Here is a 24750-nt window from a genome sequence, read left to right as displayed (position 1 = left end):
ACATGAGAGGGTTAGTGGGAGCTGAGAATCTGACTTCAGGAGAAGCATCGTTATGCTGGGATCTACAGGGCAGTGTGAAGAGCCAAGAATGTAAGGGAATCAGAACTAGAATCGGAGGGATATCACAAGAGATGTGCGGTTCAGAAGAGACAGTGTGAGACATCATAAAGGTGGATAAGCAAGTATAATGAGTAACAGCATTATATTCTGCTGTTCAGACAGGTTGTACTCCAATCTCAGCTTTGCTACTTATAATTTTATAACTTTGCATGAGCATTTAATCTTTCTATGCCTCATCTTACAATGCACAAAATAGTATGATTTATTGAGCTCTTAAATGCCAGGTACTATGAAAAGTGCTTTCAGATATTAACTGAACTACTACTTACACCGTCTCAGTGAGGCAGTCAGAGTTTTTATTCCTATAATACCCATATGTTAGAGCTGTTTTATTTAGTTTTATTATATATATATATACATATACATATGTGTGTGTGTACATATATATATATACACACACACACACACACACACACACACACACACACACACACACACACACATTTTTGGCCACGCTTTGTGGCATGCGGGATCTTAGTTCCCCGACAAGGGCTTGAACCCATGCCCCTGCTATGGAAGTACGGAGTCTTAACCGCTGGACCACCAAGGAAGAGGATAAAATAGTTCCCAGCACATAATAAACATTCATTAAATCAAAACAGTGAGATATAAAAGTTTTCTTTCTTTTTTTTAAAAATAAATTTATTTATTTATTTTTGGCTGCATTGGGTCTTTGTTGCTGGGCGTGGGCTTTCTCTAGTTGCCGTGAGCGGGGGCTACTCTTCCTTGCGGTACACAGGCTTCTTATTGTGGTGGCTTCTCTTGTTACAGAGCACGGGCTCTAGGCACCCAGGCTTCAGTATTTGTGGCACGCGGGTTCAGGCGGGCTCAATCCGCATTGGCAGGCGGATTCTTAACCACTGCACCACCAGGGAAGCCCTATAAAAGTTTTCTCAAACCCTAAAAACAAGCAGCAGGCAAAGGAAACCCATCCAATCACTAAGTGTCATTCTACTTCCTAACTATGACAAAGCAATTGCATTAGTTTGCTTATCTGTAAAGGGGGATACAATCAAGTTGAAGAGTAGGTGAGCTAATGGATATAAAACACTTATTATTGGGAGTTAATTCTCCATGGCCCTTCTGCATGCCTTATATTAAGTTTTGTTCTGGACTATCTTTTCAAGGATATTTGTAGAAGAAACAGTCTTGGGAGATAGAAATAATGTCTTCCATCAGGGCAGAGACCAGAATAATTATCTTTTAAAGATATTATCTTCCTCTAGGACAAAGGTTTGGCAGGTTTGCTAGCAATTCTCTTTAAAAGATTAAGGTTTCTTAAACTTTGGGCTCCTCAGCTGCGACATAAATCCATTGTGTGGGCAGCATGCCCAGGAGTCAACCTACATATTGCTGCTATGGGTGCAGGGAGGTAAGAAGAACAGATGCAGACTTGAAGCTCATGTTGCCTGCTGTTCCATGAGTAAAAAAGTCCTTTGTCTGTGTCTCTGAAGTCTATTCTTTTCTCCCAACATCTATGAAACTGTGGTAGACTAACTTGTTAGTTTGCAAGCAGGAAAAATAAATCTCAGACTATTCACAGTTCTCGACACTTAGACCATGGCGAGCCACCAACTGAGTACTCAATTAATTCTACCCTGTTAGCACTATGGTATTTATTAATGTGGCAATGTGGTGGATAACCAATTTAGTTAAGGAACTATTTAATGCATATCTGTTACATGTTAGTTGTGATGCAAAGTGCTAAGGTTAAGAAACTGAATAAGACAGAACTCTGATTTCACAGTCTGGAGGGGAAGACATTTGCACATAGATAATTATAACATGTCTAAATACTGTAATAGAAATGTGAATAGGGATCTAGAGCTACACAGAGGAGGGAACATTTATCACTGCCTAAAATGTGAGATAAAGAGGAGGTATCAGGAAAGCTGCTCAGGGTAAGTAAGCAACTGAATTTTAATAGCTGGCAGTGAATGTGGATTTGTCAGTCACAATGGCAACAATAATTTGTTATTATTTTACTATTATTTACTGTTACAATTTGTTGTAAGTTGAGTTGTTTCCCCGAAAAGCATATGCTGAAGTACTAACCCTTTTACCTGTGAATGTGAACTTATTTAGAAATTAGGGTCCTTGCAGACGTAATTAAGATGTAACTTAAGGTAAGATTATACTGGAGTAGGATGGACCCTTGCTCCAATATAACTGGGGTCCTTATGAGAAGAGGAGAGACATAGAGATAGACACACACACACACACACACACACACAGAGGAGAACATGTAAAGACACAGACACACAGAAGGAAGACATCCATGTGATGACAGGCAAAGAATAGAGTTATATCGATGCAAACTTAAGGATGCCAAGGATTGCTTGCAACCAGCAAAGGCTGGCAGAGTGAAAGCATGACCCTCTGCCACCTTGATTCTTGACTTGCTTCTAGAACTGAAGGAAAATAAATTTCTTTTATGTAACCCAGTTTGTGGCACTTTGTTATAGTAGCTCTAGGAAACTAGTATACCATTTTAATCATTATTGTCTTCAACATCGTTATATTTAGACAAGAATGAGGATAGGATACTGCAGTCAGAAAGAAGTGAGAGAGAGAATAACAAGTTCAGGAAACCATGATTGCTGAAGTTTACTCTGTGGGGTGGTAAGTGGCAGTTGAAGGCTGGAAAGTGGTACACCTTCTACGGATACCTGGATCCTGAGGTAGGGTAATGAGTATGGTATTTGGGTGCTGGCAGACCTGTTCAAATTCCAGCTCCTCAACACAGTGGCTGTGCAATCTTGGGAAATTTAGTCATCCTTTTCAAACCTTGTTGTCATCAGCTATAGAATGGGATAATGATCTCTACCATGAAGAGCGATCTGGAGAATTTGGGAAATGAGGATAAAGCACATGGCGAATGTTTGGTACATGGTAGTCGGCAGCGTTATCAGATTTGTGTGTTAGGGAGGTTTTCTGACACCCATGGTGATGATGGAAGCTGGGTGGGGAGGGGTGCGGTTGAAACATCCTGAGGCAGCTGTTGAATCAGCCCAGGTGGGAGGTATTGGAGGCATGAGCTATAGCAGTGGCACAAGTGGGGAGAAAAATGAGGAAATGAGTAAGAAAGGTTCCTTCATTAAAATATGGACACAGTGATGAGACGACAGTTGTCTCATCTTCTATCCTTTCCTGGTAATGTGTGAAAAGGACGTATTTAATGTGTGAAAGGTATTTCACGTGTTTTGTTTTGTTTTGTTCTTCCAGATAAAGAGTGCTATTATCCCACTCTACTTAGACAACTAGATTTATTTATGGGTACAACCCCTTAAGTGAGGCCTAAAATGGAGTGTGTCTGGAGAAATCATCAGAATGAAGAGGAGGTGCAGTCATTTCATATGAAAAATGACAGAAAAACTGAGGATTTTTTATCTTGGAGAAAAAAATCAAAATTATGTATCCCCAATTCAAGGTTAACTCAACTCAATATGAAAAATATCTCAATAAACTGGATTACTCAAATGCACTGTGACACCTGATACTGGAATTTGAACATATAAAGAATTGTATTAGAATAACCTTCAAAGTCTAGTCACACCTTAGATTCTTTGATTTCAGTTTAACAGAACTATACAAAAAAAAATGTTATCCTCTGCTCTTAGAAAATCACACATAATACAAGGAACCCCCGCCCAAGCCTCAAGCCTAAACAAACAGAAGCACAGGAAAACCATGCTTAGAATGGTAAGTTATTTCTGCAGGAAAGAAAAGTAACATTCTCTCTTTTTTTTTTTTTTCAATAAATGTATTTATTTATTTATTTATGGCCGTGTTGGGTCTTCATTGCTGCGCACAGGCTTTCTCTATTTGCAGCGAGTGGGAGTTACTTTTTGTTGCGGAGCACGGGGTCTAGGCACACAGGCTCAATAGCTGTGGCTTGCGGGCTCTAGAGCGCAGGCTCAGTAGTGTTGGTGGCGCACTGGCTTAGTTGCCCTGCAGCATGTGGGATCTTCCTGGACCAGCGCTCAAACCTGTGTCCCCTGCATTGGCAGGCGGATTCTTAAGCACTGTGCCACCAGGGAAGCCCAAAAAGTAACATTCTCTTAAAAAAGTATTTAGTAGATTTTAAGAAAATTTTTATAGATTCAGAAAGGCATAATAAAAATAAAATTTGGATACTGATAAATTTTATGCATTAGAATATTTTTCCTTTAGAGGCTTATATTTATCACATCAAATATGCATCACTCTCTCTGTCTCTCTGTCACACACACACACACACACACACACACACACACACACACACACACCACTTATACATTAACTATAGAACACAAAGACTTGAGACTTAGAATACAAGTTTCATATGAGTGATCACTTGACCAGAAAATTCAACACTGGATGCTTCAACTGTGGGTAAGAAAAAAAAAAATCTGAAATGACAATTAGCCAAATTAATTTGTAACAACCAAACAATGAGCGTGATGTTTACCAAGTGGAGATGACAGATTTCTGAGAACACTGAAAACAAAATTCTCTCCTAGAGGACTCCTCTCATTACAAGGCTTATTTGAAAAACTCCCGGGTGATGTAAACATCATTATAATGTGATAGATGACACTGATTTTCCTTGAAGTTAGGAATATTAATGGTCATTCTGTTTATTTTCATCTTCATGGTAGGTACATTTCTTATGAATACCACTTAGCATAATTTCTAGATCAATGTTTCAGCTCCAACCATTTCAGCATAGGAAATAGTCTTCAAATGTAGCCGACCAAAACTGTAGACCCAAAGACTGTTTCTTGGTGTTGTGGATTTATCTTTGCAATCTAGGCTACTTTTTATCGAATAATCTTAGTGGTGGCAAAACATTGTCCTTTAAAGATGTATTTGATTTTTTAAACAACCTATGTCATTAAGACCCATGTCTGTTGAATAAGGTTAATGGTTAAATTGCAAAATTAAATGATTTGATTATAAAGAAGAAAAAAAACACTCCTTTTTTTGTTATTCTTGTGGCTGAGCCTGAAGCCTGACCATTCAAGACAAGAGTCAGCATTAAAGTAATTACTTTCCACATCCAAATATTGATTACGTTTCAGTAAGCATATAATAAAGAAAACTAAGATTTTGAGAAATTGTGACAAACTTTCTTCAGAAAAAAATTTTAAAATAATTAAAGTTTAAGAAACCTACCATAATTGTATAGGATAACATTCCTTTGTCTCTTCTAGAACTTTTTTTTTCACTTCTATGTCTATCGATAGAATTTGTATATACTAGGGATGCCAAATATAAATGTCAGGGGTCACTGATTACTGACCACTTGTCCCCTGGGGTCAGCTGGTTCTGAACCCTTCCAAAGTGGTCTCTCCAAGGAACCTGATCTTTTACCCTCAGTCATTGTTTCAGCCTTCTGAGGCCCATGTCCTACTGCATTCCTACACCCTCTCTCCAACAGAATGAGTTTAAGATTCTTATAGAAATTAAGATTAATTGGAATGAATTCTTTGAATATCTGTGTGTGTTCTCCTGTGAGTGAAGGTCTTTCCTCATGCAGTTACTGCTGTGATTTTCTAAGGAGGCCCAGCTCTGTTCTCTGGACACTATTACCAAAAATTATTAACAGTATTAACAAGAATAATTCTATTTCAGTTGGCTGATTTTACAGATATGAAAGAGTTGAGAAATGGTTATGGAGGCTAGGAGAAAAGAGCCCAAATCTACAGTTCCACCTCTGACCTTGTCTTAGGTATGACATTTCTGATTACTTCCTGGGGTCAGGTTGAGTGGTGCCAGAAACCACAGGTGATAATACTCTATTATTTCACTTGACTGAGCCAGGACATGGAGATACACCAAGATAAAAGAAATTCTATACGGACAGGAGAAAAATGGACCATATTTAAATGTTCTAACCTTTGACTGACTGTGAATTTATACATTTCCATAAAACAAACATATGCATTAAGCTAGAGCATAGAAATAATTTACTTGATTGCTTTTTTATTGCATTGTAAATCTATTCAATGAAAACTTACAACTTATTGTTTTTTAATACTATTTATAAAGAGTCCGTAATAAGCATATCAAAACGACTGGCTGGAGAACAGGGAAGGATTTTTGCAAGGGCGTAATTTAAAATCAGAACCCTCAAGCAAAATTTGCATTAAATCTGTCATTTCCAATATTGGATTTATCTTTATAATTATTATTTATAAGTGTGAAAATGATCCTTCTATATATAATATTGGTCTAACAAATTGACTATAAGTACAACATAATGGTAGCGTTATGATGGTTAAGAGCTTATTTTTGGAACCAGATAGACCCAGGTTCGTATATGTTCTTTATATTCATTGTGTCAATAAAGCAATTATCTGATCTTCACCAGCCTCTGGTTTCTCATCCACATCCACAATAGTAATACCTACTTCATAGCTTCTTTTGGGGATTAGGTGAAAAGTTAGCACAGTGCTTGGTACAGCATTTGGCACATAGTTCTCCATAAATAAAAGTGATTATAATCTCTCCTTGTTATCCTCTAGCTAACTAATTACTAATTAGCAAATGAATTACTGCTGATTTGTTATTTTTATGCCATTACACATTTTCTTTAAATTATTTTTCTTTTCCATATGCTCTACTCCTAAATAGGTCCTTATCTTATTTTTCTGAAATTTAGAAAAAAATATGTTTAGTTTTATAAATATAGTTTAGTTACATATGTTTATATTATATATTTATAGCTTTATAGTATTATATATAGTATTATATATATATTTATAGTTTTATATATATATATATATATATATATATTTGTCCATGTAGCAATAGTGTATAAGCAATAGTAATCAACTTTGATTTACTCAGGAATTTATTAAAATGATACTGGGTTGCTAGCAGAACGAAGAATGACCATAAATAGAACTTCCTGGAAGAAAAGGAAGAGTGATTATGGGAACCATACAACCAAGGTCACAGTTAAAATCATGATAGAACAGGGCAGGGAGGACTCTGATGAAATCACCATTGAACACCTGTCATAGCTTTTACCTCTGGTGCTGCTGGCATAGAATAGTGTGACACCACATTTGCCATTGTTGCCACAGATGCCCAAGGGGATTATATGTTTGTGGTACTCCTCTTGAAAGAACTCTCTTCACATTATGTTTGAATCTCTAGCTCTTGTTTACTATGCATCTGATTGAGTTGTTTGAGAGGCCACAAAGGCAAGTTTCTAGTATTTTAGGTTCAATAGTAGGCTCTACTTTCCATCAAGAACTGTAAGGTGGGACATTTTCTAAACATAGCAAAAAGAATTTACATGCTGGGCCACCAAAATTGACTAGTGCTCAATATAAACAGTAAATTTTAAAACGAACCTTAAGGAAGTTCCCTGGTGATCTAGTAGTTAGGATTCTGGACTTACACTACCGTGGTCTGGGTACAATCCCTGGTCAGGGAACTGAGATCCAGCAAGCCACATGCTGCCAATAAAACAAAATAAAACCAAAAATAAAATGAACCTTAAAAAAGTTTTAATGTACACGAAGGTTGAAAAATTGACAACTACAATGGATAGAGGAATATTTCACCTTGAATTATACATCTCCACGACTTTTTTCCTTTAGGATAAATTATTCAGAATAAGAACCCAGTTACCAAATTAGTCACAAAGAAATAATGATTATGAATTAGGTATGGTACTGTCATGAATTCTGTAGGTTTTTTTTTTTTTCTTCTTTTTTTTTTAAAGAAGATGTTGGGGGTAGGAGTTTATTAATTAATTTATTTTTGCTCTGTTGGGTCTTCGTTTCTGTGCGGGGGCTTTCTCTAGTGGCAAGCGGGGTCCACTCTTCATCGCGGTGCGCGGGCCTCTCACTATCGCGGCCTCTCTTGTTGCGGAGCACAGGCTCCAGACGCGCAGGCTCAGTAGTTGTGGCTCACGGGCCCAGTTGCTCCGCGGCATGTGGGATCCTCCCAGACCAGGGTTCGAACTCGTGTCCCCTGCATTAGCAGGCAGATTCTCAAACACTGCGCCACCAGGGAAGCCCTCTAGGTTTTAATTTGAAATCTTACTGAAAGGATTAAAGCCATCATTTCTGAGAAGTTTTGATAAAGGAGGTTGCATTGGGTGAAATATTCATATACATAAAAATAATAGCAAATTTTCTATCCTCTAATTATTTTGCATGTTGCTTGGGGTTGGATGATGTCTACAAACAGAAGAGCAATACTATTATTTAGAATTTGTATAGTCCTTTATGCTTGTGAAGGTTTTTGCATGCAATTTGATCCAATCTTTCCTCTGATCTGTTGAGTTGCACTATATAGCACAGAGAACAGTTGTGAGCATTTCCAATTCTTAGCTGGAGAGAGGAAGCCCAACAGATTCTTCTTCTGGCTTTCTTGGAGTAAATTCACTTTTCTTTTGCCACCTTTATCCTTTGAAAATCTGAAAAATTTTCTTAACGTCACTCCATCCAGAGTGCTTAGAGAAAACTGTAGGGTATGAATCTTATGTAATTTACGTTTGTTGACATGTCAGTTAAGAAGATATATAGATGGGAAGAAAAACAAAACCATTTTGTTAAATGAGCTTGGGTTTCATACACAATCTGCTCCTGACATTAAACATTATCTTGGATCATTAGCTGTACGTACGACATTTATTTTTTTAATTGGTAGGGTTGGATTGGAGGGAGAGTGCTGTCTTCTCAGGTCTAGTAGGTTCCTGAGTGATCCTCAAGGAAGAGTAATGCAAATTCGGTTACCTTTCTTTCACTCAGTTATCTTCCCTGCAGTCACTTTGACTCTGAAGCATGGCTTGTTTTTGCTGTTGTTTTGTTTATTTTGGGGGGGAAGGGGGTTTGCTAACAGACATTTTTAGAAAGCTTTGCTTCCCTGTGAGTTTGTCTAATACACCATTTAATGTTTAGAATACTGGAACAAATCTAAATAGTTTGAAATTGAAAAGCCAGGTCATAGAGGTAGTAAGTTCCTGAAGTGAAGACAACGTCCCGAAGGTCAAATGACTAGATTTTCTTTGTCTCCTTTTCTCTGCATCTCTCAGGATGAAGCCAGGATTACTTAGAAAATAAGAAAGAGAACTTATTCTTCAAACTCAATTAACTGTTATTTTTTAAAGAATTCTTTGCTGCACTACCCCCACTTCAATATCCAATCTATTTAACAGCATAGTCAGACAAATGTGAATAATCCCATCTTTTTACTGATGAGCTTTTCTCTCTCTCTCTCTCTCTCTCTCTCTGTGTGTGTGTGTGTGTGTGTGTAGTTTCTCAACAAGCCCTGGTGTCTATTCTCTCTCTATTAGTTATCTGAATCCCAAAGTGATGAGAAGTCATGATTTGTTCTATCTAGCTGTTTTGTACTGCTGTCCCTGAAGAAATGGGCTTTCTTTTCAGGACAGAATAAATTGTCGAGCACATTTAGATGTTGATCAAATGGAACAATTATAACTCTTATTGTGCCTTAAAAGTCCTCTTGTTGGAAGATAAATAATTTAAATCACCTTGACTATTGTTTGAGAGTCATCTTTCTTCTTTTAAAAGGAAATTTACCTATGAGATTTTAGATCTTAATGTGATTTTTATTAACTTTTGAAAATGCCTCTTAAGTTAAATGAATTAATCAAGTTAAGTATATTCTAATACATACACATAAACTTAACTGTTGGAGGTCATAGTGGTGCAGCATCTATTTGAAGTATTCCTATAACATATTAGGCAGATATTTCCATAATACAAAAAGGTGAAAAGGATTATTCTCAAATAAGAATGTGTCGACGATTCGGCACAAAGCAATTAGATAAGGAAAAGCAGGGCCCCAACAAGAGTATAATGGGATATTTTTTTTGTATTGACTAGATGGTTAGGGTGACATAAATGTACTAAAAATTGTAGGGTAGAGGATGCCAAATATTAGAGTCACCTAATAGCCATTTTATATTTCTAAGTTTGGTATCAAGCCCAGATATCCAGTTTTTTAAAATGGATGAGATAAACAACAGTAACAGCAACAAAGTAACATCTATTATCTCCTTTGCAAAAGCTAAACTGGAAAAATCTATGGGAGAAAAGTCACACTGTGCTTACTTGCCTTGCCTAAATGAGTGATGGCAAGAAAACTCTTAGGTCGGTCACTGAAAGAGCAAAGCACTAATCTCACTCAGATTTCTCTTTACTGTGTTCTTTCTCCTCTGGTATTTTTCATTCCTATTTATTCATTACTTATTTGCTGCCTATTTGATTACAAAGTCCTCATAAACTTTTTGACTAGTAATAGACAAATTAAAAAATAATTTGTTGGATTATTTTCTCAAATGTATAAACCAGGACATTTCAATTTACTAAATAAGCTGGAGAGTGAATGCAACTCAGAGTATCAGTTTAATAAAGTATCTTAAATTAAGTCCTAGTTAAACACACTTGAAAAAGACCTAAATTAATTTTTTTTCAGCTTTGCCATCTATTGTTCTTTGTTTTCAAAATCAGAAGTCAAAAGTTTTCACTGAATACCTTAGTTTGTACAAGGAATTTTGCCTGATCCCAAGTGCTGGCTTAGAGAGAACGGAACAGACATGTTTCTGCCTCAGTAGGTAGGAAAATGAATAAGTGATTACTTCAAGTAAATAAAGAATTACATGATGATAAGTGTATTGTTTAAAACAAGATGTTCAGTTGGCCATAGGAGTATATAACAGGGTAACCTACCCTAGCCTGGGGGTTCAGGAAAAGTTTCGCTTTGGAAGTAATACTAAGTCATGCAGGAGAGTAGCACTTACGTAGGCAAAGGCAAAGAGAAGAGTGTTCCATGCAGAAGAAAGTTCAGGTAAAGATCTGAGAGGATGAACAGTCCAATAGGTATGAAGAAATGAGAGAAGCTCAGAGAGCTGGCATGGAGAGACAGGGACAGCGTGTCCTGATAAGTGACTGAGAAGCACAAACCACTGTATTATGCAGGCCTTTGTAGATCGTGCTCAGGTTATTGGAAGAGTCCAGGTGAGAGAGGATGAACTATGCCCATGGCAGTGAAAAAAAGAGAGAAATAGCTTGCTGATCAACAGGAGGGGACTGGGCATGGGTGAGAGTGAGAATGTGAGGAATCCAGAGGGGACCAACCTGACTCCAAAGGTCAGTGGATGACGGTGTGAGTATCAAAGACTGGGAAGCAAGAGAAAAATCACGTTTGCAGATGAAGATCAAATATTAATTTTTGGAGTTATTAGTTTATGACGTCTATGAGGCATGTCAAATAAGTTATTGTGTATAGGAATTTGGAGCTTGACCCTCCTGGAGAAATAGATTTGAGAGTCATCAACATCAGTATAATATGTTGGAGAGGGTTTAGTCTAAATTGTTTTGATGAAAATAATCCCATATACAATGGATTAAACAAGATAGAAATCCATATGTTCTTTTTCAGCAGTGCAGAGGAAGGTAATACAGGGCTGGCCAGTTAACTCTATTGATATCAGGACATAGTTTTATGTCTGGACCCATGGTGGCTGGCTGCTCCAGCCTGTGCCATCCTGAATGCATTCCAGCCCAAAGGAAAGGGAAAAGAGGAGTTCACTTCTTCCTCTTAAGGATACTGAAAGTCAAAGTCTCTTACAATCTCCTGACTTAGGCAAGAAAAGTGCACTTTGTATTTAGTAACATGGCATTGTCTAGTGACCTAGTTACAGCAGATTGAAGGGTATTTACTGGGAGCAGAAAGGGCAAACTTTTTTAGAAAATCTATCATGAGAAAACAGAGAGTGGGACAGAAGCTGGAGGGATAAGGGGGGCTCTTTTAAGATAGGAACCTTTTGAAATAATTAAATTATTACAGAATAAATCATAAATGCATACAATTTGAAGACACTGAGAAAAGGGCATAATTGGTGGTGGAGTAATAGTCTCTAGATAAGAAATAAGACAGCAATTCCATCTGCAGAACAGTAGAAAAGGATGAATACAGTTGAAGAAATAACTGGAGGCTTGAAGGCAGAATTTTGACGTAGTTTCATTTGTTGTTTTATATCTATAATAGATGGTAAACTCATCTGCTGAGAGTGACTGAGGAGATGTCACCAGGAGTCAAGATGTTAAGGAGAGAGGAGGGGATTTGAAAACATCACGGAGGGCAGGGCAGTCATGTGCAGACCTGCGCAGGGCAGACTTGGGCAGGGCAGTCGCATGCAGCAGGTTGTGCCCCACTCCTCTTTAGGGATTACCATGCACACAATTTACCATGAGAACAGTGCTCACCAGAGTTATAAATTACGTAAACACGAGACTCAGTGCAGGCTTTCACATTCATAGAGTGTGTCACTGGAAAACTGACTAGACACCTATGTTACTGTGCAATGTACAGGCCATTAGTCGTTGTCAGCCTGAGTTTATGGTGCATCAGTTTTCCATCATTCATTAGCAATCAAACTGTGTTCCTATTTCCGACACTCTACAATTTGTTAGACTTCTAAAACTTTGTCATTTCATCAGTTACCTTATTTATTTTCAAACTTTTCTTATTCTGTCTCATTTGAAAAGTTGTTCAAGAAGATTCTACTTTTTTTCTGATACTCATTCTTAAGTTTTTCCCATTTTTCTCCACATTTAACTTTTTTATTTTATATATTTACAGTTTAAGCTTTTAAAAGGAAGTAATACTTTCATATACTTAAGAACTTTTGTACTTTTCTCATGCACTTCCCTTATGTCGGATTTCTTCAGTTTTAAGTGCTGATTTCTTCATAGCTGCCCATTTTCCCTCATTTTATTTGGTTTGTAGAGTTATTTTTTGTTTGTCTTAGGTATTAAATCTTCCAAAATCATCTCACTTTAAAATTTTTAGTGTAATAAATTGGAAGTGGCAAATAGGTTGTATCAGGAGGGGCCAGTTCTGATTAATGATGCCTGCTATGAACAAAAAGTTGACAAATGTGGCACATGTGACCTGTATCTCATTATCCTTCTTCCTAACATTGTTTATTATAAACAAACAAATGAACACATACAACAACAACTAACCTGAGGGTTTGGTCCTTTGGAATGTAATCCTGGTTTCATTTCTATCTAGAGACACTGAGGTGACTTGAGCAGAACAGAAGTTCTGTGTAGTGTTTGAAGTCTAAGAAACGGAAACCAGGAATTTTCAAGTGTATAACTCTATTGCTCACTTTATTCTTGCATCACAGTGGTTGTCCCTTATAAGAGCTTGACGGGCAGTATCAAGACTTGCTAGCTCTCAAAAAATCAATTCAGGTATCTGAGTTTAATACACTGTATGAACTCTCCGTGACTGATCTGTGACTATTCTTCTAGAAAGGCAATGTCCTTGTAGGAAGTCTGGACTGATTACTAAAAATATGTGACATTTTATTATCTCCTTTTCCCATATCTCAACAATAAAAGGGAATGGTAGAAATGCATGGGGCAGAGAAATGTAGGTGGCTACAGGTTTGATCTTTAAACTTTGAATCAAAATGCCAAGGACTCACAATGTAAATAATGCAAAATGTAAATGAGTCTTTCAGGCTCTATGTTGTCATGTATTTAGCTATGTAAAAAAAGGCTGGTCCTAAACATGGTCTAATGAGGCTTAGACAGTGGTTCTAAATATGGTCCTACAAAGAATTTCTTTTGGTCAAACCATTTCCTAGGATAAACAGATTAACTCCAGATTAGATTTTGATGTAGACAGAGTAAATCTTATGATTCATGAGAAAGTCCTGGATCTGTCTATAGGCAGTCCTGATATCCCTCTATATGCAGTGATAAAAAAGTTCCACATTTGAAGTAAAATCACAATGACTTTCTTAATTTTCACAATTAAATATCAACTGTGATAACAGCATGGCTGGTATTTAGAATATATAGGCTTTTTGTCATTCAATAAATAATAAAGAATAAATCAACTTCAGACATCATTCTCATATCAGTTAATAATTAGCTACTCTTAGTAATCTGGCTGAAATAATTGCACAGCACCCACCCAACAAAAAATCTAAGACATTGGTTTGCAAACTGCACCCTATGGAGTAAGAGGGTTTCTCCAGAGTTTTCAAGTTAAGCTTAAGAAGCTTCCTGGGTGGATGAGGAACGACTGTTAACCTCCATCCTCTGCAAGAAAAGGAGGTCTGCTTTGATATCTTTGAAGTATGAACCCCTGCACAAGCATTCATTTGGAGAACATATTTCTCAAACAAAAAAGAGGTTTGCAAATCACTGTTGTAAGGATTATGGAACCATCCTTTCCTACGGATACTTTAAACTCTATTCCTGAATCACGTTGGATAAATATCAACATAGGGACATTCTTTTAGCATAGATAGATCTATCTATATCTATACATATCTCTATATCTATCTATCTATCTATGTATCTATCCACCTTCCCAAATGCTCATTCCTGGCTTCAGGGTTGGGTCTTAATTACTGCTGACAAAAGTAATCCCATTTGCCTTGCCACTGTTGTTGACTTAGTGATGGGCATATGACTCTCTTTCTGTGGAATGAGATGAAAACAGGGCTTTATTAGGGTTTCTGGAAAGGGAAGTTGATAGCTCTTCTGGATGTTGATGACAATCCAATTCTGGATTGTCAAAAAGAAAGCATCTCATCCCAATTCCAACTGGAAGATGTCCTTGGAACATAAGGACTAGATTTAGAATGGAGCCCCCATGATGGGTGATTAAATCAAAAGGTGGAATGAAAAGCATGGGCTGTTCAAAAAGAGAGGAAGGAGGTCAGTATACTGTCAGTCAATAGCTCTTTTTCCATTGCGGAGCACAGGCTCTGGAAGCGCAGGCTCAGCGGCCATGGGTCAGGGGCCCAGCCGCTCTGCAGCATGTGGGATCTTCCCGGACTGGGCCATGAAACCATGTCCCCTGCATCAGCAGGCGGACTCTCAACCACTGCGCCACCAGGGAAGCCCCAGTCAATAGCTCTTGATCAACATAATAAGGATCGAAACTCAAGTTTAGGTAGCAGGTGAAGGATTAAGTTTTTTGCAAAGATAGGAATTGTCTACAGAAAAATTACCCTCAATTTTCCCATTTTTAAGAGTATAATGGAGCAGAAAGGGCCTAGATTTGGAGTTAGAAAGTGATTTCTTGTGTCTATTCTGACTCCAACCAGCTGGAAAATTTGTGCTGATGAATTATTCTAGGTTTCTCTTTTGTTTTTCCTTTGTAATGAAAGGACATTTTCTAGATAATTTCTAAGCTTTAAAAGTCTAATTCAAAGACAAATGGCAAGTGAATTCAGCCTGGTGCTGCAAGTAGAGCTTTATTGTTTTCAGACAGCCCAGGATACAGGTCTGTGTTTGCATTTATTCTTTTTTTTTTTTTTCCCACTCCTCCGCTTTTTTTTTTTTTTACTTCATGACAATTTTCATAAAATAACAGTTCTTTCCATTTATTTCCTGGTTGCTGAGGTGGGTGGGTCTTCCTTCTGGCTGGTTTGCTAGCCTGTGTTCTGAACTCCACAGGGCTGAAAACAGAGCATGGTGAGTCTGGAGGCACTCTCTGGGATCTCCGCACATAAAAGCTCATCCTCTCCTCAAAAAAAAAAAAAAAAAAGCTCATCCTCTGTTCACTAACATCTGTAGCACCAGAATCAGTTGGTGTCAGTCAAAAATGCAGAGAGGGCTTCCCTGGTGGTGCAGTGGTTGAGAGTCCGCCTACCGATGCAGGGGACACGGGTTCATGCCCCAGTCCGGGGAGATCCCACATGCCGCGGAGCGGCTGGGCCCGTGAGCCATGGCCGCTGAGCCTGCGCGTCCGGAGCCTGTGCTCCGCAACGGGAGAGGCCACAACAGTGAGAGGCCCGCGTACCGAAAAAAAAAAAAAAAAAAAAATTGCAGAGAGAAGCTGGCTGTGGAGGAATTGTGTAGTCCCTGCCTCGTTTTGTTTTTTTCCCAGAATGAGTCCCTGTGCAACCTGTTAACACCTCTGCTAGGCCAAAGGCTTCCATAATTACCTGGAAATATGGAACTGCATTGCATTTTCTTTAGAGTCATGATTTTATAACGTGAATTTATTGTATGCCACTCTTCAATCCAGAAATGGAGGACTCATGCTCTGAGTTCCTAATAAAGTAAAATCTATTAACTCATTATTTTTTAGTTTTTGCAGATAGAGATTAGCAATTTTCATTATAATAATTTTTTAGAAGATTAAACAAAACCAAAGCAACAGATTGCAGGATTTATGGAAAAATAGATATTTACTGGGAAACATAATGAGAGACTTTAGGAACAGAAAATTGCTCTGAAGCAAATAACATAGACAAATGGAGATGGTAAGTTAGGAAAACAACTGAAATAAATTGAACTGTATTTCTATAGTTTAAAGGTATCAAATGAATATCTTAACAGAAAATGTAAATAAAATGAAATAAGTTCTTAACTCCAATAAAACCAATCAAGCAAAATAACTTGAAGAGCTCACTAAAAAGTTAAAAATATAAGCACATAATTTCTGGGGAAAAACCTTACTCTCTTCCTAGAAAAACTCATAGTTACTTGATTTCTATCATCTTATCTACTTCTCTTTGAGAGTAAGCATATTAAAAATATTCTATGATCTATAGTTCAGAAGTTTAAAGATCATGTTCACACATGAGTTAATGTGTAATCTGGGCTGAGTTTTCAGTGTTAAGTTCAAGGAGAACTTTTTTCTTTCTTATTTTTCTTGTTATCAACCATAGTTTTACACCTAATTTATCACTAAATAATCCAAGCCCCCAGGTCAAAAAATATAGATGACTCATAAGATAGAAGATACTGCTCTAACTTTAGCTGATTATCTTCCTTGACCTATGAAGTCTACATTATTCTTAAGGCCTTATTGATACCATTGTGGTCAAGAGTTTGGGTGCCAGAGTTTCAACCAGTCATGTCCCTAAGCTACACTAACATTCTTTTAGGAGGTCACAATGCAAGACAGGAAACAGAATATCAATGACTTACTGTAATTCACCCTTTTGATGGCAAAGAATTCCAGAGTACCTCTTTTGCTGACCCTGAGGGTGAAGGACAGCATAGAGGGAGCATCTGGAAGAGTGAACATACTGACTAAAACTTCAGCATCTCATTGAAAAGAGTCACGTTTGGCAGTTTGGTTTTTCCACAGGATAAAACTGGAGTGATTCCTCCCTTCCTATTTTAGAATTTCCATACCACTATCTAGAAGCCGTTCTTCACATCACACAGCTTCCTGGAACTGAAAAAATAATATGCATATTAGGCTTTGCTAGTGAGAAATGAGGGAATAGAAGATAAAGAAAGATTGTGGAAGAAAATGTAAAGTACCAATTGGCAAAATGTAGTGAGTAATTAAAAGCAGAGAATCCAGGAACAAGAGAAAGTAACAGTGATGCTGGATCTAAGGGACTTAGAAGGTGTGGGTGACAGTGAAGTGGAAATTGAGAAGAAAGCTGGCTTTACAGGAATATGAAAATATTGAAAGAGCAATGCTTCAATTTAAGGAAGAACAAAGCAGTGCTGAGCTAAACTGCCTGATATTTCTTTTTCAGAATAAAGAGTTATTCAAACAAATTTGCAGGGGTAGATCTCTTTTATGTCTTTAGCTAATTATGAGATTGTTTTATGTAGTTAGACTTAGTTGGGTCAGTTCTCACAGTCAGCATTGAGGTGACAGAGGCCAAACTGGGTGAACCATGCATGACTGTCTTGGTCTGATTTGGGTAAATATGACCTAAGAATTAAAAATGAAGGCTCAAAAAAAAAAAAAAAAATAAGAAGGCAAGAAGTAGGGCAGAGGGAATTAGAAATATTATCCTCAGCCTGAATGCAACACTTGCTGTTTATTTTTTCTTTGTACTGTCTGTTGAAGGGTTACTGAATATTTTCCCCTTTTCCATGTGACAGAATTCATTTTCTATTTTTGTTCCCTTGGTAATCTGTTGAGAAATTATGCTTTTTGACATTTTTCAGTTATAATGATTTCTGAAACTGGGCACATCACTGTGGGCAATCTGGAAGCTACACCATTGGGGATATTACAGGAGATACTGTCTCGTTAGGCTTTTAAGCCAGAGTAACTAGCACATCTACCTCAAGTGACTCACATTCCCTTCCACCTGGGCTATCACCTGGAGACAAAAAGGAATAGCTTGTGAATGAACTGCTGAAGACCGCTGGGAAGACAACTCCTGTGCAAAGGAAATGGCTGATGGGGTTATCTGGGAGATATGGTTCTTGCCCTAAGCTCTCTGACAGCTGCAAGAGTGACCAGTTGAAACAAAGAAGTCCTCCTAGTGAGCACTGAGGAATCAAAGTAGGGAAATTTTTTTTTCCATTTTGCCCCCCTCCTGCTCCTTCAATGAAGAACACTTCTCTTTTCAGTTTTACTGCTATTATTTATTGGTGGTATCATCTTAAAGGACTACCTCAACGTGTCTAATTAGTCAGAGGAAACTTATTTTTTCACTGCATTTGTTACCACATTGGATATAAAAATTTTTCTTAGCATCTAAAAGTTGTCAAAATTATAAAGAGACATTGATTCAACAATTGAATTATTTGCGCTTTAGTGCATAAGGTTCAATTAATCACATGCTTCATTTACTGGCAAACCAACATCAAAGGCCATACAAAGTCATTTTCTTGTTTTGTTATTTGTTCCTTAATGCCCATCCTTACTTCAATTCCCAGTGCCGTCATAATGTCCTCTACAATTTCTTCAAAATATGTAGATGTATATGTGTGTGTGCATGTGAACACATGTGGAGAGAAAGAGAAAGGGGATGGAGGGAGAGAAAGATGTTTATGGACGTGTTACTAATCTATATAAAATAGGCCTCATAACCAATTATAGCAGAAGTACAAGTTTTCTAGAAATTAATTAAACAAGAAATGGCCAAGACCATTTTGAAAGATAATTTTAATATAAAAATAGTACTTTGGGTATATGCAGAACAATACTGTGTTCGTGCTTGGGATTTTTAACATAAAAAAGTTATCAATTTTTTCAAATTAAGTCCAGAAGATGATACAATTCCAATAAAAACTGCACTAGAAGTTCCAGCTTATGGAATGACAGAGTAAGTTCTTTATGAGAAATTTTGAGTTATAAGTATATTCATTAGCATTTAATTTTTTATTGCAAATCCACAGACTTAGATTTATCACCTTTTTAACCATTATCTTGCCGCATAATTTTAATAAAACTAATGTACACATTATGAGTTGAATTGTGTCTCCCCTAAAAAGATATGTTGGAGTCCTAATTCCTAGTAGTTCAGAATGTTACCTTATATGGAAATAGATTTTTTTCCAGTTTTACTGAGATATAATTGACATGTAACATTGTGTACATTTAAGGTGAATCACCTTTTTACTCTGCTTCTGTAAGTTCAATGTTTTTACGGTGGTAATCAAGTTAAAATGAGGTCATTAGGGTGGGCTCCAATTCAATATGACTGATGTCCTCATAAAAAGGAAAAATTTGAACACAGAGACAGACACGCACAGGGGAAGACAATGGGAGGACACAGTGACAACATGGATGTGAAGATGGAGGATTGGAGTGATGCATCTACAAGCCAAAGGGTGCCAATAATTACTGGCAAACCACTAGAAGCTAGAAAGAGGCAGAAAAGGATTCCCTACAGGTTTCAGAGGGAACATGGCCCTGCCTGCCGACACCTTGATTTCAGACTTCTAGTCTCCAGAACTATGACAATACATTTCTGTTGTTTTAAGCCACCCAGTGTTTGGTACTTTATTAAATCGGTTCTAGGAAACAAAAGTAGTACATGATAAAATTTATTATATAATGTATATATGCCAAAATTAATTACAAATAAGCTCTATTTAGGTTTTCCATAAATGTACTAATTTATATTGTTTAGTAAATTGAATAATTTGACCGAACATAGTGACCAACAGTTTTGTGTTGTGTTGATAGTCTCAGAGCTGATACTGAAGGAAGTAAAAAGAAACTTACTCTTCAGGTCAAATTTGACATTCTAATTATTCTTTTCACATGTGACCCTCATAAAAGAGTTAATTGTCAAATTGATTAAAATATATGTGGTAATGAATACATATAAGTATATATAAAATATTGGTTGTCTTTAACCAGGAATTAGCCAATTCAATATTATAATATAAAAATAATATTATTATATAGATGTGCGACTCTTCTTTTCACTTGAACACTTAGAGGCCATTGTATGGTTCTTAATTGGCCCAATTTCAATGTTGTTGTGTCCCAAGGAATGAGAAGGCCTGAGGAGAAGAAAGATTGGGGAGTGGCTGGTCGGTGGAGCAGTCAGAACCCACACAACATTTATCGATTAAGTTCACCATTTTGTATGGACGTGGTTCTTGGCACCCCAAAACAATTACGATAGTAACATAAAAGATTACTAATCACAGATTACTGTAACAAATATAATAATAAGGAAGAAGTTTGAAATACTGCAAGAATTACCAAAATGTGACCGAGACATGAAGTGAGCAATGCTGTTGGAAAAATGGCACCGATAGACTTGGCTTGAGGCAGAGTTGCCACAGACCTTCAGTTTGTAAAAAACACAGTATCTACAAAGTGCAATAAAGCAAAGGGCAATAAAAGGAGGCCTGCCTGTATTAGTTAACATCAACTCTGGCTCCTTCTCTTGTCGCACTTCTCTCACTTTAAATCAAAAGCTAAAAATGATTTAGCTTAGTGAGGAAGGTGTGTCAAAAGCTGAGACTGGCTGAAAGCTAGGCCTCTATCACCAATTAGCCAACTTGTGACTGTGAAGAAAAGGTTCTTGAAGGAAATTAAAAGTCCTATTCTGGAGAACTCATGAATAAGAAAGTAAAACAGCCTCATTTCTGATATGGACAGAGTTTTATTGGTCTGGATAGAAGATCAAACCAGCCACATTTGCTTAAGCCAACACCTAATCGAGAGCAAGGCCCTAACTCTCTTCAATTCTATATTTCATGCCTGCTAACATAAGGTTCATGCTCCAGCTCATGGATCAAGGAATAATTTAGACTTTCAAATCTTATTCTTTAAGAAATTCATTTTGTAAGACTATAGCTGCCACAGATAGTGATTCGTCTGATGGATCTGGGCAAGATAAATTGAAAACGTTTTGGAAAGGATTTACCATTCTAGATGCCATTAAGAACCTTTGTGATTTAAGGGAAGAGGTCAAAATATCGACATTAACAGGAGTTTGGAAGAAGTTGATTCCAACCTTCATGGATGACTTTGAGGGGTTCCAGACTTCAGTGGAAGAAGTAACTGTAGATATGGTGGAAATAGCAAGAGAACTAGAACTGGAAGTGGAACCTGAAGATGGGACTGAATTGCTATGATCTCATGATAAAACATTAACTAATGAGGAGTTGCTTCTTATGGATGAGCAAATAAAGTGGTTTTTTGAGATGAAATCTACTCCTCGTGAAGATGCTGTGAAGATTGTGGAAAAGACATCAAAGGATTTTGAATGAAGCAGCAGCAAGTTTCGAGAGGATTGACTCCAATTTTGAAAGAAGTTGTGAAAGTAAAGTGCCATCAAAATCATCGCACGCTACTGAGAAATCACTCACATTCGTGAAAGGAAGAGTCAGTCAATGTGGCAAACTTCATTGTTGTCCCATTTTAAGAAACGGCCACAGCCACCTCAACCTTCAGCAACCACCACCTGATCAGTCAGCAGCCATCAACACTGAGGCAAGACTCTCCACCAGCAAAAAGATTATGTCTCACTGAAGGCTCAGATGATGGTTAGCACTTTTTAGCAATAAGGTATTTATAAATTAAGGTATATACATTTCTTTTTAAAACATAATGCTATTGCACACTTAATAGACTACAGTATAGTGTAAACATAACACTTATAATGCAGTGGGAAACCAAAAAATTCATGTGACTCATGAATCATCCACAAAATCACTGATTAGGTTAATTGTTTCTTTCAACATTAGTAGAATAGTTTAGATAATTTAGGGACACAGAATAGCCTTTATCTACTATATAGTAGGGTAACATGCTATCAATTCCATACAAGTACTTTGGTTGGACCCATGGTATCTTTACCATGAAGCTAAGTTTTTGCATATTGCTAAACTAAAACAGTTTTAGTAACCCATTAAACCTATCAAATTTCATTATTTATGCTAACTTTGGACTCTGTGTTCATATCTAAAAATATGAAAATGTTGAAGATAAAGTATAAAATTTATCATAGCTATATATAATTAAAATACAAAATAAAGTATACATGTAAACTCAAATTGTCTTTGCAGTTTTGAGATTAACTTGTTTATTTGCTAGTGGCACCTTCGGAAAGGTGTCTTTTGCTTCCTTGAGAGTGAAGTTCTTTAGTCCTTTCTGTTTGTAGTATACCACAGGATGTCTGGTGTTCCCTTTAGTCTACCCTCAGATCAAGAACTCCCAGTGATGGAGAAACAGGTACTTTTTTTTTTTTTCCTGCTAACTGTTGTTATGCCTGCCTGGGGGGAAAACCAAACCAAACCAAACCAGCCAACCAATAATAAATAACTGTCCTCTATGGAGCTTAAGAAGTCCTTTTACTGAAGGGTGCTATACATATCCCCAAACAGCTCAGAATAAAACTTGGACTTGTCCCTTTTTCTAACCTGTTGTGAAAGGGGTTGTGCAGGGGTAAGCAGCACTAGGAAAATTAATCTCCCAGGATGTCTGTCTATTCAAGAACAAAGAAATCCCTTTGGAGAAAAAAATCAGCCTAAAATAAAAGAGTAAAGAAGTATAAGTTTGGTTTAAAGACATTGCATCAGTATCAGAAGCAAACTGATCTGAGGTAAAGCTGTAGGCTCTCATTAGATTATTCTGTGCCCCACATCCATGAACTTATGTCTTAACTCCAGGGAGACAAAGCTGCAATGAAAGAAGAAAACTCTAGAGTCAGTTGCTTTATATTTTACATAAGACATTGAAAGCACTACTTAGGTCTTTGAAACAGAAGAGCAATGTTTGAGCTGCAGGTGCAGTGCATAATGTCCATTCAGACCAACCTCCATTTAGGATAGAAAATAGACGTCAGATATTGGTGCCTTCAACATGAATGGTCATGCCTTTGGTGCCAGTCTTGATAGCTTTGGCAGTAGACACCATGTGAAAATAGAGCAGGAGTGTGAAAAACCACAGACACAGCAGGGGATAACCAAGATCAAAATTTGGTGAGCAAACGAGAGACACTATCCTAAAGAAAATGAAAACTATCAGGCAGGAACTTAGGGGAGTTGAAATTCTTGCAAAGAGGGGAGAATCCAAAGGGAAATTTTTTAAAATGTTAATATGATTCTATTACTTCCCCCAGGTTAGTGTCATTTAAATACAATGAAGCAGCTGACTAGATAAAATTATCTATTGAAAATTTAGAAAATACAGGGAAGGAAAAAGCCATCTATTATCCTACAGGTAGACTCTTTGGATGCTTTTATGGAGAAAACAGATTTGCATTAAGGGAGACATCAGAACCATGCGGTTGCTACTAAATATATGTTTAAAGGTGACCCATAGGAGGATACATTTCTGACCAGAAAGTCTTATGCACACTACTTTTTTTCTCATGTGAACTGCAAATCTAAAGAGGAACCTAAAAGAAAGGAAAAAGAATCAAAATAAAAATAGATAAAAATTATAAATTATAATTATAACTTATAGAGACAGGATGTTAATGTTTTGCTGATATTTTCAACCAACACTTTAGGAAGTGTTTAAATTTTAAGTACCAGAATCAGTTGTTTACAATTCAAGGGTAGTTAATTAGCATTTGAAAGACTTTAATCAAAGGCCCACACTTCAGCCATCCCTTCAGCAAGCCATTCAATTAGTGTTATCTAAATCTGCACTAGAGAATTTGTTACTTAACATAAGAAATGGTAAAAATAAATTTTGACTTGCAAAACGAATGTTGAACGAGATACGTGATTGCTTAAAAATAATGCACAGGTGGGTGGGGGAGGGGCAAGATAAAGGACGGGATTAAGATCTACAAACTACTAGGTACAGCATATTACACAAGGATGGAATGTACAGCACAGGGAATATAACCAATATTTTATAATAACTTTAAATGGAGTATAATCTATGAAACTATCAAATCATTATGTTGTACACCTGTAAATCAACTATGCTTCAATTGAAAAAAAAAAGAATGAAGAAAAAAAATGCACAGGCATCCATTACCAGTGTATCAAAATCTAGGAAGTTCAGCAAGTGAACAGCTTTGGAGTAGCACCCTAGTTCTAGCACTTCATGAAGACTTGTTCCCTTCACTTTTTTTTTTTTTAAATCTTTATTGGAGTATAATTGCTTTACAATGGTGTGTTAGTTCCTGCTTTATAACAAAGTGAATCAGTTATACATATACATATATCCCCATACTCCCTCCCTCTTGTGTCTCCCTCCCACCCTCCCTATCCCACCCCTCTAGGTGGTCACAAAGCACCCAGCTGATCTCCCTGTGCTACGCAGCTGCTTCCCACTAGCTATCTATTTTACATTTGGTAGTGTATATATGTCCACGCCACTCTCTCACTTCGGCCCAGCTTACCCTTCCCCCTCCCTCTGTCCTTAAGTCCATTCTCTATGTCTGCGTCTTTATTCCTGTCCTTCCCCTAGGTTCTTCAGAACAATTTTTTTTTG

The 24750-nt window shown here is 37.1% G+C and overlaps 1 long non-coding RNA gene across 1 annotated transcript in view; it reads right to left on the bottom strand.

Moving 5' to 3' along the window:
• LOC309962744 overlaps nt 1–24508 on the bottom strand; it is a 453428-nt gene extending 428920 nt beyond the window's left edge. Inside the window, exon 1 of the long non-coding RNA XR_014326263.1 lies at nt 24382–24508. This is a non-coding gene — a long non-coding RNA (uncharacterized lncRNA). The remainder of the gene's footprint in view (nt 1–24381) is intronic.
• Between the last annotated feature and the right edge of the window lie 242 nt (nt 24509–24750).

Source organism: Leucopleurus acutus, assembly GCF_964270905.1.
Source record: "Leucopleurus acutus genome assembly, chromosome: 6".
Lineage (NCBI taxonomy): Eukaryota > Metazoa > Chordata > Mammalia > Artiodactyla > Delphinidae > Leucopleurus > Leucopleurus acutus.
This window is presented reverse-complemented; position numbering and strand designations above follow the sequence as displayed.